The following is a 13,779-nucleotide window of genomic DNA, read 5'->3' as shown; positions in this document are numbered from 1 at the left end:
CCTCTTCTTAATATCTTCTGCTTTTGTTAGGTCCATACCTTTCTGTCCTTTATTGTGCCCATCTTTGCATGAAATGTTCCCTTGGAATCTCTAATTTTGTTAAAGAGATCTCTAGTCTTCCCCATTCTACTGTTTTCCTCTATTTCTTTGCACTGATCACTCAGGAAGGCTTTCTTATCTCTCCTTGCTGTTCTCTGAAACTCTGCATTCAAATGGGTATATCTTTCCTTTTCTTCTTTGCCTTTAGCTTCTCTTCTTTTCTCAGCTATTTGTAAGGCCTCCTCAGACAACCATTTTACCTTTTTGTTTCTTTTTCCTGAGGATAGTCTTGATCACTGCCTCCTGTACAATGTCAAAAACGTCTGTCCATAGTTCTTCAGGCACTCTGTCTAGCAGATCTAATCCCTTGAATCTATTTGTCACTTCCACTGTATTATCATAAGGGATTTGATTTAGGTCATACCTGAATTGTCTAATGGTTTTCCATACTTTCTTCAATTTAAGTCTGAATTTTGCAATAACTTTATAATGCTGAAGAATACATTTTCTTTATCAAGGTTAATTTTCTTACACTAATATGCTTCTGTTCACTACTTACAAAAGTGGGCCAAAAGGAAATGTAAGGAATATGCTATCCAAATAAAAGCCTGATTTCTATGGCAGTGATCTGAGACATAGGCCATGTCTGCGAGGAAATGTTGCTATATTTAAAAACTCCTAAAATTTTACATCATTCTATTTTGCTTTTTCAGTTCCCTGGTATATCTCACACGTTACGGATGAAAGGGGCTATTAAGCTTTATATTGTAGTAGATTTAAATTTCAGTGAGGCTCAGCTCTTTAATAGTCCTTTCTCTGTGTCCTAATGATCACACTTGGTCACCCAGTTGTGTCGGACTCTTTGCAACCCCGTGGACTGCAGCCCGCCAGGGTCCTCTGTCCGTGGGACTTTTCAGTCAAGAATATTGGCTCCAGTTGCCATTTCCTTCTCCAGGGTGTCCCAGGGATTGAACCCACGTCTTCTGTGTCTCCTGCAGGGCAGGTGGACTATCACCTGCTGAGCCACCATGAAAGCTTGCTCTGCTAGAGAAGATCAGCCAGTGTGTGTGTGAGTGTGTGTGATAGTCACTCAGTCATGTCTGATTCTCTGTGACCCCATGGACTCTAGCCCGCCTGGCTCCATCTCCATGGAATTCTCAGGGAAGAATACTGGCTGCTGCTGCTGCTGCCAAGTCGTGTGGTCGTGTCCGACCCTGTGCGGCCCCGTAGACGGCAGCCCACCAGGCTCCGCTGTCCCTGGGATTCTCCAGGCAAGAACACTGGAGTGGGATGCCATTCCCTTATCGAGAGTATCTTCCTGACCCAGGGATTGAACCCAGGTTTCCTGCATTGTAGGCAGATTCTTTACCATCTGAGCCACCATGAAAACCAGAGTGACCTGCTATGCCATAGAGAACAACTGGAAAAAACAAAACCCAGTTCTCAAGAGTATCAGCACATCCTCTCCTGTATCAGGTTCAATCATGCCCTCGTGTGTCTAACCGAGGCATAGCAGCTCCAACTTTAAATTGAAATAAAAGGAACTCTATACACTTCCTCAGCGATCAATGCAAAGAAAGAGAGGAAAACAACAGAATGGGAAAGACTAGAGATCTTGTCAAGAAAATTAGAGATACCAAGGGAATATTTCATGAAAAGAAGGTCGATAAAGGACAGACATTGTATGGACCTATCAGAAGCAGAAGATATTAAGAAGAAGTGGCAAGAATACACAGAAGAACTGTACAAAAAAGATCTGCACAACCCAGATAACCACGATGGTGTGATCACTCACCTAGAGCCAGACATCCTGGAATGTGAAGTCAAGTGGGCCTTAGAAAACATCACTATGAACAAAGCTAGTGGAAGTGATGGAATTCCAGTTGAGCTATTTCAAATCCTAAAAGATGACACTCTGAAAGTGTTGCACTCAATATTCCAGCAAATTTGGAAAACTCAGCAGTGGACACAGGACTGGAAAAGGTCAGTTTTCATTCCAATCCCTAAGAAAGGCAATCCCAAAGAAAGCTCAAACTACCACACAATTGCACTCATCTCACACGCTATTAAAGTAATGTTCCTTATTCTCCAAGCCAGGCTTCAGCAATACGTGAACCATGAACTACCAGATGTTCAAGCTGGTTTTAGAAAAGGCAGAGGAACCAGAGATCAAATTGCCAACATCCGCTGGATCATTGAAAAAGCAAGAGAGTTCCAGATAAACATCTATTTCTGCTTTATTGACTATGCCAAAGCCTTTGACTGTGTGGATCACAATAAACTGTGGAAAATTCTGAAAGAGATGGGAATACCAGACCACCTGACCTGCCTCTTGAGAAACCTGTATGCAGGTCAGGAAGCAACAGTTAGAACTGGACATGAAACAGCAGACTGGTTCCAAATCAGGAAAGGAGTACGTCAAGGCTGTATATTGTCAACCTACTTATTTAACTTATATGCAGAGTACATCATGAGAAATGCTGGGCTGGAGGAAGCACAAGCTGGAATCAAGATTGCTGGGAGAAATATCAATAACCTCAGATATGCAAATGACACCACCTTTATGGCAGAAAGTGAAGAAGAACTAAAGAGCCTCTTGATGAAAGTGAAAGAGGAGAGTGAAAAAGTTGGCGTAAAGCTCATCATTCAGAAAACTAAGATCATGGCATCTGGTCCCATTACTTCATGGGAAATAGATGGGGAAATAGTGGAAACAGAGGCTGACTTTATATTTTGGGCCTCCAAAATCACTGCAGATGGTGACTGCAGTCATGAAATTAAAAGATGCTTACTCCCTGGAAGGAAAGTTATGACCAACCTAGACAGCATATCAAAAAGCAGAGACATTACTTTGCCAACAAAGGTCCGTCTAGCCAAGGCTATGGTTTTTCCAGTGGTCATGTATGGATGTGAGAGTTGGACTGTGAAGAAAGCTGAGTGCCGAAGAATTGATGCTTTTGAACCGTGGTGTTGGAGAAGACTCTTGAGAGTCCCTTGGACTGCAAGGAGATCCAACCAGTCCATCCTAAAGAAGATAAGTCCTCGGTGTTCATTGGAAGGACTGATGCTGAAGCTGAAACTCCAATACTTTGGCCACCTGATGCAAAGAACCGACTCATTTGAAAAGACCCTGATTCTGGGAAAGATTGAAGGCGGGAAGAGAAGGGGACGACAGAGGATGAAATGGTTGGATGGCATCACCGACTCAATGGACATGAGTTTGAGTAATCTCTGGGAGTTGGTGATGGACAGGGAGGCCTGGTGTGCTGTGATTAATGGGGTCGCAAAGAGTCGGACATGACTGAGCGACTGCACTCAACTGAACTGATACACTTGCTATGTGCCAGGTGCTAGGCTGGGTGCTGAGTTCACATGTGTGGATAAGACTTATAAGGTCCCTGTCCTCAAAGAGATTATTTAGAACTTTAATTATAATAAAATTTTACATCCCATTTGAAAATCTCTGTATGAAGATTAAGCATTTCCTTACATAGTCCAAATAGTTTTATCAGCTTAAAAAAATATATATTGCCATTAATTTCTTTAGTCTACAATCTCAAATCACTGATTCATCTTACACCTAAACTTTTGTCCTTAACTTCTAGTGGTAAAAATTTCATAATACACTGATTTAGTTTTATACCTATTATTTACAAAGATATAACCTTCAACACAATGATGCTATGATGTTTAATTCTAAAGCTCTTATTTCATGTCAGTGTTAGTTGTCATTGAGAAGCCTCTGAAGCTATAATTTCATAGTTTATGATCCCAGAACAATTTTCCCTATTAAATTATAGACAAGAGTGCTTTAGTCTGTTATTAAAATTGAAATTCCCTAAATCTTATTATATATTCTTACATCTGCAATTTTATGATTCTTATCTAAAGAAATCGGAAAATCTCAGAGCTCACATACATTTATCAAATCATACAGCTTAGTTTTTGTGGTTTTCAGACAGAAGTTGTTTTAATTTCAAGAAACAGGAACTTGACCGTGATTGCTGCAGACAGATGAGAAATCTTAAGGCGCAGAATGAAACCTTCTATAATAAAAGTAAATAATAAAAGATATATACCATAGTAGGCAGATGTTGGAGAGTTTGATTTCAATGAAACATTTAAATCGACCATCACCCATACTAGCATTTTAATCTTTTAAACAGAGACCACTGTTTCACCCTTAACCATTAAATCACCATATCTCTGTATCAGGAGGCTGTTTAAGTGTGATAACCATTGTGCATTTCTCATTCAACCAATTGCCCAACACCTTTAATTTTTATTCTAAGAGTATTCTCTTATTCTTTCTCAGTGTCTGGCAGTTGGGAACCTTCAATTAAAGTTAGTCTTATGCATGGTGACTTTAACCCCTCCTCCAAGTATATCAAATTCCAAGCAATCATAAATAAACCTAAAATTTGATTTAAAACAAAGAGCCTGCTATGCAAAGGTAGCTTCAGGTTTCCCAGTCTTTCTCTACAGCCAAATGACTGACTGAAAACCTCACCTACATTAAAAATTTAACCCCCCCCATTGTCTCCTCAGACTATGTAAAAAAATGAAATTAGAATACTCCCTAACATTATAAAAATAAAAATGGATTAAACACCTAAACATAAGGCCAGAGATCATAAAACTCATAGAGGAAAACATAAGCAGAACACTCTGACACAAATCACAGCAAGATCTTTTTTGATCCACCTCTTAGAGTAATGAGGATAAAAACAAAAATAAGCAAATGGGACCTAGTTAAACTTAAAAACTTTTGCACAGCGAAGGAGACCATAAATAAGATGAAAAGACCCATGCCCAACCCACAGAATTTGAGAAAATATTTGCAAATGAAACAACCAACAAGGGATTGATCTCCAAAACATACAAACAGCTAACACAAAGCTAGTGGAGGTGATGGAATTCCCATTGAGCTATTTCAAATCCTGAAAGATGACACTCTGAAAGTGCTGCACTCAATATGCCAGCAAATTTAGAAACCTGAGCAGTAGCCACAGGACGGGAAAAGGTCAGTTTTCATTCCAATCCCAAAGCAAGGCAATGCCAAAGAATGCTCAAACTACCACACAGTTGCAGTCATCTCACACACTAGCAAAGTAATGCTCAGAATTCTCCAAGCCATGCTTCAGTGGTATGTGAACCATAAACTTCCAGATGTTCAAGCTGGATTTAGAAAAGGCAGAGGAACCAGAGATCAAATTGCTAACATCCTCTGGATCATCGAAAAAGCAAGAGAGTTCCAGAAAAATATCTACTTCTGCTTTATTGACTACACCAAAGCCTTTGACTATGTGGACCACAAAAAACTGTGGAAAATACTGAAAGAGACAGGAATACCAGACCACCTGACCTGCGTCCTGAGAAACCTGTATGTAGGTCAAGAAGTAACAGTTAAAACTGGACATGGAACAACAGACTGGTTCCAAATCAGGAAAGGAGGACGTCAAGGCTGCATACTGTCACCCTGCTTCTTTAACTTATATGCAGAGTACATCATGAGAAATGCCAGAATGAAGCACAAGCTGGAATCAAGATTGCAGGGAGAAATATCAATAACTTCAGATATACATATGACACCACCCTTATGGCAGAAAGCAAAGAAGAACTAAAGAGCCTCTTGATGAAAGTGAAAGAGGCGAGTGAAAATGTTGGCTTAAAGCTCAATATTCAGAAAAGTAAAATCGTGGAATCCGGTCCCATCACTTCATGGCAAACAGACGGGGAAACAATGGAAACAGTGAGAGATGTCATTTGTTTGGGCTCCAAAATAACTGCAGATGGTGACTGCAGCCATGAAATTAAAAGACGCTTGTTCCTTGGAAGAACAGTTATGACCAACCTAGATAGCATATTGAAAAGCAGAGACATTGCCTTGCCAACAAAGGTTTGTCTGGTCAAGGCCATGGTTTTTCCAGTGGTCATGTATGAATGTGAGAGTTGGAATATAAAGAAAGCTGAGCACCTAAGAATTGATGCTTTTGAACTGTGGTGTTGGAGAAGACTCTTGAGAATCTCTTGGACTGCAAGGAGATCCAACCAGTCCATCCTGAAGGAGACCAGTCCTGGGTGTTCATTGAAAGGACTGATGCTGAAGCTGAAACTCCAATACTTTGGCCACCTGATGCGAAGAACGGACTCACTGGAAAAGAACCTGACCCTGGGAAAGATTGAAGGCAGGAGGAGAAGGGGATGACAGAGGATGAGATGGTTGGATGGCATCACCGACTCGATGGACACAAGTTTGAGTAAGCTCCAGGAGTTGGTGATGGACAAGGAAGCCTGGTGTGCTGCGATTCATGGGGTCACAAAGAGCTGGACACGACTGAGTGACTAAACTGAACTGAGTGCAACTCAATATAAAAAAAAAAAAATCAAAACATGTGCAGAAGATCCAAATATTATTTCTCCAAAGAAGGATACAGATAGCTAAAAAACACATGAAAAGATATTCAACATCACCATAAGAGAGATGCAAATCAAAACCACAGTGAGGTTATCACCTCACACGTATCAGAATTTCCATCATTAAAAAATCTACAAAGAATGCTGGAGAGGGTATGGAGAAAAGGAAATTCTCCCACACTATTGGTGGGAAGGTAAAGTGGTATAAGCATTATGGAGAACAGCATGGAGGTACCTTAAAAAACTAAATATAGAACTACTGTATGATCCACCAAGCCCACTCCTGGGCATGTATTTGGAGAAAACCACAATTCAAAAAAATGCATGCACTCCTTTGTTCACTGCAGTACTATTGACAATAGCCAAGACATGGAAGAAACCTAAATGTCCATCAACAGAAACAGAGGAGTGGATAAAGATGCAGTATATGTATATATACACACATAGACACACACACACATATACACAAGCATGGTGGAATATTACTCAGCCATAAAAAAAACTGAGATCATGCTATCTGCAGCAACGTGGATGGATCTAGAGATTGTCTTATTGATTAAAGTAAGTCAGACAGAGAGAGACAAATATCATATGATATCACTTATATTCAGAATCTAAAAAATGGTACAAAATCAACTTATTTACAAAACAGAAATAGAGTCACAGAAGCAGAAAACACACAGGTTATCTAGGGGGCCGGTGGCGGAGGGATAAACCATGAGGCTGGGACTGATACACACACACACATGGCCATGCATAAAACAGATAATTAACGATAACCTGCTGTGAACCCCAGGGAACTTTACTCACACTGTAACGGCCCACGTGGGGAAAGACTGTTTTAAAGAACAGCAGTGAAGTCACAGGTGCAGAAAGCAAGCGTGTGGTCAGCAGGGGCCGGGCTGGGGTGGGACAAATTCGCAGACTGAGACTGCCGTATACACGGGACGATGCATAAAGGAGATGACCCGTCCGGACCTTGGAAGGCAGGAGGAGCGGAGACGGCAGAGGATGAGACGGTGGGATGGCGTCACCAACACGATGGACCTGAATTTTAGCAAACAGGACAGGGAAGCCTGGCATACTACAGTCCACGGGGTCACAAGGAGTTGGACATGATTTTCTGACTAAAAAACAAGAACCCACTGCGTGGCACAGGAATGCTACTCAGTAATCTGTAAGGACCTACATGGGGAAAAAATCTAATAAAGGGTGGATATTTGTGTATGTGTGACAGATTCACTTTGATGTATACCTGGAAACAACACAAAATTGTAAATCTACGCCAATAAAAAATATCTTTAAAAGTTTATTACAAGCAAGACCCAGGAGGGCATACTGTTTCTCAGTAGCTTAGCCATGTCCCAGAACAAAACCCAAATATTTTTAGAAAATAAGAATATCCAACACATGAAAAGGTAAAATATATGATGTGAAAATAAATAAAAAATTATCAGAAATGCAAATGAGCAGAAAAATATGAACCAGAATAAGGAGACAAATCAATCAATTGAAAGAGAACCAGAAATAACACAAATAAGAGACTTAGTAGACAAGAACATTAAAAAGTTTTCTTATCTATATTCTATATGTTCAAGATGTTGAAGGAAAGAATTAAGGTATTAAGTAAAAATATAGAATCAACAAACTCCAATCAAATTTTTGAAGGTGAAAACTATAGTGTTTGAGATGGAATATATCCTGTGTTTTTATTAGGTCACAAAATATATTTTAACAAATTTAAGAAGAATAAAGTCATATCAAATATCATTTTCTGACTCCATGGAGTGAAACTAGAAGTTATAGCAGAAGGAAATCCACAAATATGTAAGAATTAAACAACACTCCTAGCTCAAAATTAGGTCAAACAAGAGATTAAAAGGGAAATTACGAAATATATTGAAGCAAATATAAATGAAAATACAACAAAATTTAAAGGTTGAAAAAAACTCAGTTCTAAGAAGGAAGTTTTTAATGATAAATGCCCTCATTATAAAAAGAAAAGAGCTCAAATAAACAACCTAACTTTACAGCTCAAAGAACTGGACAAAGAAGAATAAAACAAACCCAAAGTCAGCAGAGAAAGAAATAATAAATATTAGAGTGTGAATAAACATAGGAGAAAACAAAAGGTACAGGTCACTATTCCTGACGAACTACACACAAGAAAAACCTCAGCAAAATACTAGTAAACAATTCAACAGCATACTAAAAATCATGTCATGACCAAGTGGATTTATCCTTGAGATTCAAAGATGGTGCAGCATATGCCAATTAATTAACATAATACACTACAGTAACAGAATAAAGGATAATAATCACATGATTATCATCACAGATATAGAAAATACATTTAACAAAATTCGACACCTTTTCATGATGAAAAATTCTGAACAAAAAAGGTATAGAAAGAATTTACCTGCTGAGTCATCGAGAAAGCCAGAAATAATCTACCTCAATATAATAAAGACCATATATAACAAAACCCAAAGCTAACATCATATTAAATGCTGAAAAACAACAGCCTTTTTCCTAAAATCATAAACAGTGCAAGGATGTCTACCCTCGCCACTTCTAAACATAATATTAGAAGTTCCAGTGAGAGTAATGAGGGAAGAAAAAGAAATAAAGACGCACTGAGAATATCAAGAAAAAAGTAAATTATCGCTATTTGCTGATGATCTAATCCTATATGTAGTCTAAAGACTCCACAAACTGTTAGAACTAATAAATGAATTCATTGCAGTTGCAAGACATAAAATCAACATATAAAATAAAATAAAATCAATATGCAAAAATCAGTTGCATTTCACTACACTAACAAAGACCTCTCCTTATAGGGAAATTAAGAAAACAATCCCATTCACAATAGTACCAAAAAGAAAAAAATACTGAAGAATAAACTTAACCAAGCAGATAAAAGATGTAAACATTGAAAATTACAGAACACAGGTGAAAGAAATGAAAGAATACACAAATAAATGGAAAGACATCCCATGTTAATGGATTGAAAACTTGTTAACACATCTACACTGCTCAAAGCAATCTACAGATTTAATGCTATCCCCATCAAAATCTCCATGGTATTTTTAATAATATATATAGAAAAAACAATCCTAAAATTCATATTAAGCCAGAAAGACCCCAAATAGCAAAAGTAATCTGGAGGAAAAACAACAAAGCTGGCGGCATCCTACCTTCCAATTTCAAAATATAATGTGAAAACATAAAAATTAAAACAGTACAGAACTGGCATAGGCAAACAGGCCAATGGAACAGAATAGAGAGCCCAGAAATAAACCCAAGCACAAGTAGTCAGCTGATCTTTGACAAGGGAGTCAAGCGTACACAATGGAGAAAGAACTGTCTTTTCAACAAATGGTGCTGAGAAAGCCGATTTCTACATGTAAAATGATGAAACTGGACCCAAAAATCAATTCAAAATAGACTGGGATGGAAGTAGGGATGAAAGGAATAGAGCTGATGTCCTGAGTTGGTTGAAGCAGCAGAAGAGGATGCTAGGTATTAGGGAAAAAGTTGTTCTTTGAGAAGATTTTAAGAAATTACAAAAGTGTTTTTGTCTCTGGGACTGATCTGGAGAGAAATAATTACACTGGAGAGACCCAGTAACAAGGAAAGGCAGAGGTAGGGAGTAGCTTAGAAAGAGAAAGGCTCCAGAGGCAAGGATGGAGGGTGGCTTAGAGCAGAGACGGGCATTCTTGGAGCAGAGGAAGTGGTTGTTTGAGTTGTATATCCTTCAATGTAACATGATGTCACTGGGAGAAGCATTCAGTACAGTTTGACTTAACACTGTTTCACTTAATATTATGTTGTTTTCCATGTTATTAAATAGCCTTGAAAACGTGAAATAAATCCATAGCATTCCATTGTAAAAAAAAAAAAAAAAATAGACTGAAGACTTGAACAAAGGACATGAAATTGTAAAACTCCTAGAAGAAACATATAGGAGAAGATTCTTGACATTGCTTTAGCCATGATTTCTTGAAGATAACACCAAAAGCCAGCACAGGCAGCAAAGGCAAAACAACAACAACAAAATAAAAATAAGCGATTTGACATTAAAGGCAAGCTTCAGAATGGGGGAAAATATTTGCAGACCATGTACCTGGTAAGGGACTAATATCCAACATATATTAAGAATACCAATAACTCAATAGCAAAGTAACAGATGATGTAATTAAATAACTGGTAAAGGCCTTGAATAGATGTCTCTCCAAAGAAGAGATAAAAGTGACCAAAACGAAAAGGTGCTCAACATCACTAATCAAGTGTGCGTGCTCAGTTGCTCAGTCGTGTCCCACTCTTTGCGACTCCATTGACTCTAAGGAGCCCACCAGGCTCCTCTGTCCATGGAATTCTCCAGGCAAGAATACTGGAGTGGGTTGCCATTTCCTTCTCCACTAATCAAGACGGAAATGCATAACAAAACCACAATGGATATTTGGTTGCACCAGTTAGGATGGCTATTATCCCCTTCAATTCCCTGAAAAAGATAACAAATATTGGTAAGAATGTGGAGAAACTGGAAGCCTTGGACATTGCTGGTATGAATATAAAATGGTGTAACCACTATGTAAAACAGTATCAAAAGTCCTAAAAAAATTAAAATATAACTACCATACGATCCAGCAATCTCTCATCTGGGTATATATCCAAAAGAACTGAAATGAGATCTCCTAGAGAAACCTGTAGTCCCATGTTCAGTGAACCACTATTCACAATATCCAACATATGGAAACAATCCAAATGTTTATCAACAGATGAATGGATTTTAAAAATGTGCTATGCACATACAGTAAAAGATTTTTTAAACTGTGCTATACATATACAGTAAAATATCACTGAACCTTAAAATAAAGGAAATTCTGCCATATGAAACAACATGAATGAACCAGGAGCACTTCAAGCTAACTTGGATTAAGTCAGTCATAGAAGGACAAATAATGCATGATTCTACATATATGCTGCTACTGCTGCTGCTGCTAAGTCGCTTCAGCCGTGTCCGACTCTGTGTGACCCCATAGACGGCAGCCCACCAGGCTCCCCCGTCCCTGGGATTCTCCAGGCAAGAACACAGGAGTGGGTTCCCATTTCCTTCTCCAATGAATGAAAGTGAAAAGTGACAGTGAAGTCGCTCAGTCATGTCCGACTCCTAGCGACCCCAGGGATTGTAGCCCACCAGGCTCCTCCATCCATGGGATTTTCCAGGCAAGAGGACTGGAGTGGGGTTCCATTGCCTCCTCCGCTACATATATGAAGCATCTCAAATTGCTGTTTAGTCGCTAAGTCTTGTCTAACTTTTTGCGACCCCAGAGGCTGTAGCCCACCAGGCTCCTCTGTCCATGAGATTTCCCAGGCAAGAATGCTGGAGTGGGTTGCCATTTCCTTCAGGGGATCTTCCTGACCCAGGGATTGAACCCACGTCTCCTGCGTTGGCAGGCAGATTCCCCTGGGCCACCAGGGAAGCAGGACGTATCTAGAACAGACAAACTCACAGAAGCAGAGTATAGACTGCTGGTTTCCAGAGGCAAGGGGCAGGGAAGAATGGGGATTTGCTATTCAATGTATATGAAGTTAAGTTCCAGAGATGTCCTAGGTAATATGGTGCCTATTACATTAACAATACTGTACTGTGCACTCAAAATTTTTGTTAAGAGGGTAGATCTCATGTTAACTAAGGGCAGGGGTGGGGAACATATGGAAACTTTTGGAGGTGATAGGTATGTTTATTTCCTGGATTGTGATGATAGTTTCATAGGTGTATGCATATGCCCTAATTCATCAACTTGTACACATTAAATATATGCATTTTTGTATATCATCATACCTCAATAAATCTGCTTTCAAAAAAAAACAACTTTAAGCATAAAAACATGAATAAACTAAGAGGAAAATAATAGAAAATTATTCCATTTAAATGCTAATCAAAAATGCTCTAATGATGATATCAATATCAAAGAAGACTGCAGAACAGAGAATACAACTAAGGATAAAGAAGATCCTTTCATAATGATAAAATGATTAACTCATCACGAGTAGGAAACAAATCTAAATGTTTATGTACCTAATAAGAGAACACCAGAAGCCATGACATTAAAAGACGCTTACTCCTTGGAAGGAAAGTTATGACCAACCTAGACAGCATATTAAAAAGCAGAGACATTGCCTTGCCAACAAAGGTCTGTCTGGTCAAGGCTGTGGTTTTTCCAGTGGTCATGTATGGATGTGAGAGTTGGACTTAAAGAAAGCTGAGTGCCAAAGAATTGATGCTTTTGAACTGTGGTGTTGGAGAAGACTCTTGAGAGTCCCTTGGACTGCAAGGAGATCCAACCAGTCCATCCTCAAGAAGATCAGTCCTGGGTGTTCATTGGAAGGACTGATGCTGAAGCTGAAACTCCAATACTTTGGCCACCTCATGCGAAGAGCTGACTCATTGGAAAAGACCCTGATGCTGGGAGGGATTGGGGGCAGGAGGAGAAGGGGACGACAGAGGATGAGATGGCTGGATGGCATCACCGACTCGATGGACATGAGTTTGAGTAAACTCCGGGAGCTGGTGATGGACAGGGAGGCCTGGCGTGCTGCAGTCCATGGGGTCACAAAGAGTCGGACACGACTGAGCGACTGAACTGACCTGAACTGAAGAAGACATCAACCAAATATTGATAAAATGCCAACAAAAAAAAAAACCACAATAATTGTCTAATTTCAACACTACTATCTCATTAATTTATAAAATAATTAACATGAAATCAGTAAAGATATGAGACTTGAATACCATCAACCAACTTTATCTAATAGACAACCTAGGCCAAAATAGAAATCCCATTTTTTTCAAGTGCACATAAATATATACCATATTTTGGACCACAAACAAGTCTTAACATATTTTAAAAGAATCAAGTCATACAAAGGATGTTCTTTGATCAAAAAAGAAGTAAAATGGAAATAAAAAATAGACAGCTTCTGGAAAATATGCAAATAAGAATACACTTATAAATAACCTATAGGCCAAAAAGAAACCAAAAAAAAAAAAAAATAGAATTTTCTGCTGAAATAAAATGAAAAAAGAAGATATAAAAAATTATGGGATGTCACTAAAGCAGTTTTAAGAAGGGAAATACACAGAACTACAAGTTTATATGAGAAAGTAACAAAGGTTGCAAAACAGTGATTTCAACTTCCACCTAAAGAAACTAGGGGGAAAAAAACGGGGGGGGGGGGGGGATTCAATCCTGAGTGAGTAGACCTTGGGAAATAATATAGATGGAAATAATAAAGATTAGAGTAGAAATCAATGAT

Source organism: Dama dama, chromosome 17 (genome assembly GCF_033118175.1).
Source record: "Dama dama isolate Ldn47 chromosome 17, ASM3311817v1, whole genome shotgun sequence".
Lineage (NCBI taxonomy): Eukaryota > Metazoa > Chordata > Mammalia > Artiodactyla > Cervidae > Dama > Dama dama.
The sequence above is the reverse complement of the archived record's forward strand: the minus strand, read 5'-3'. Positions refer to the sequence as shown.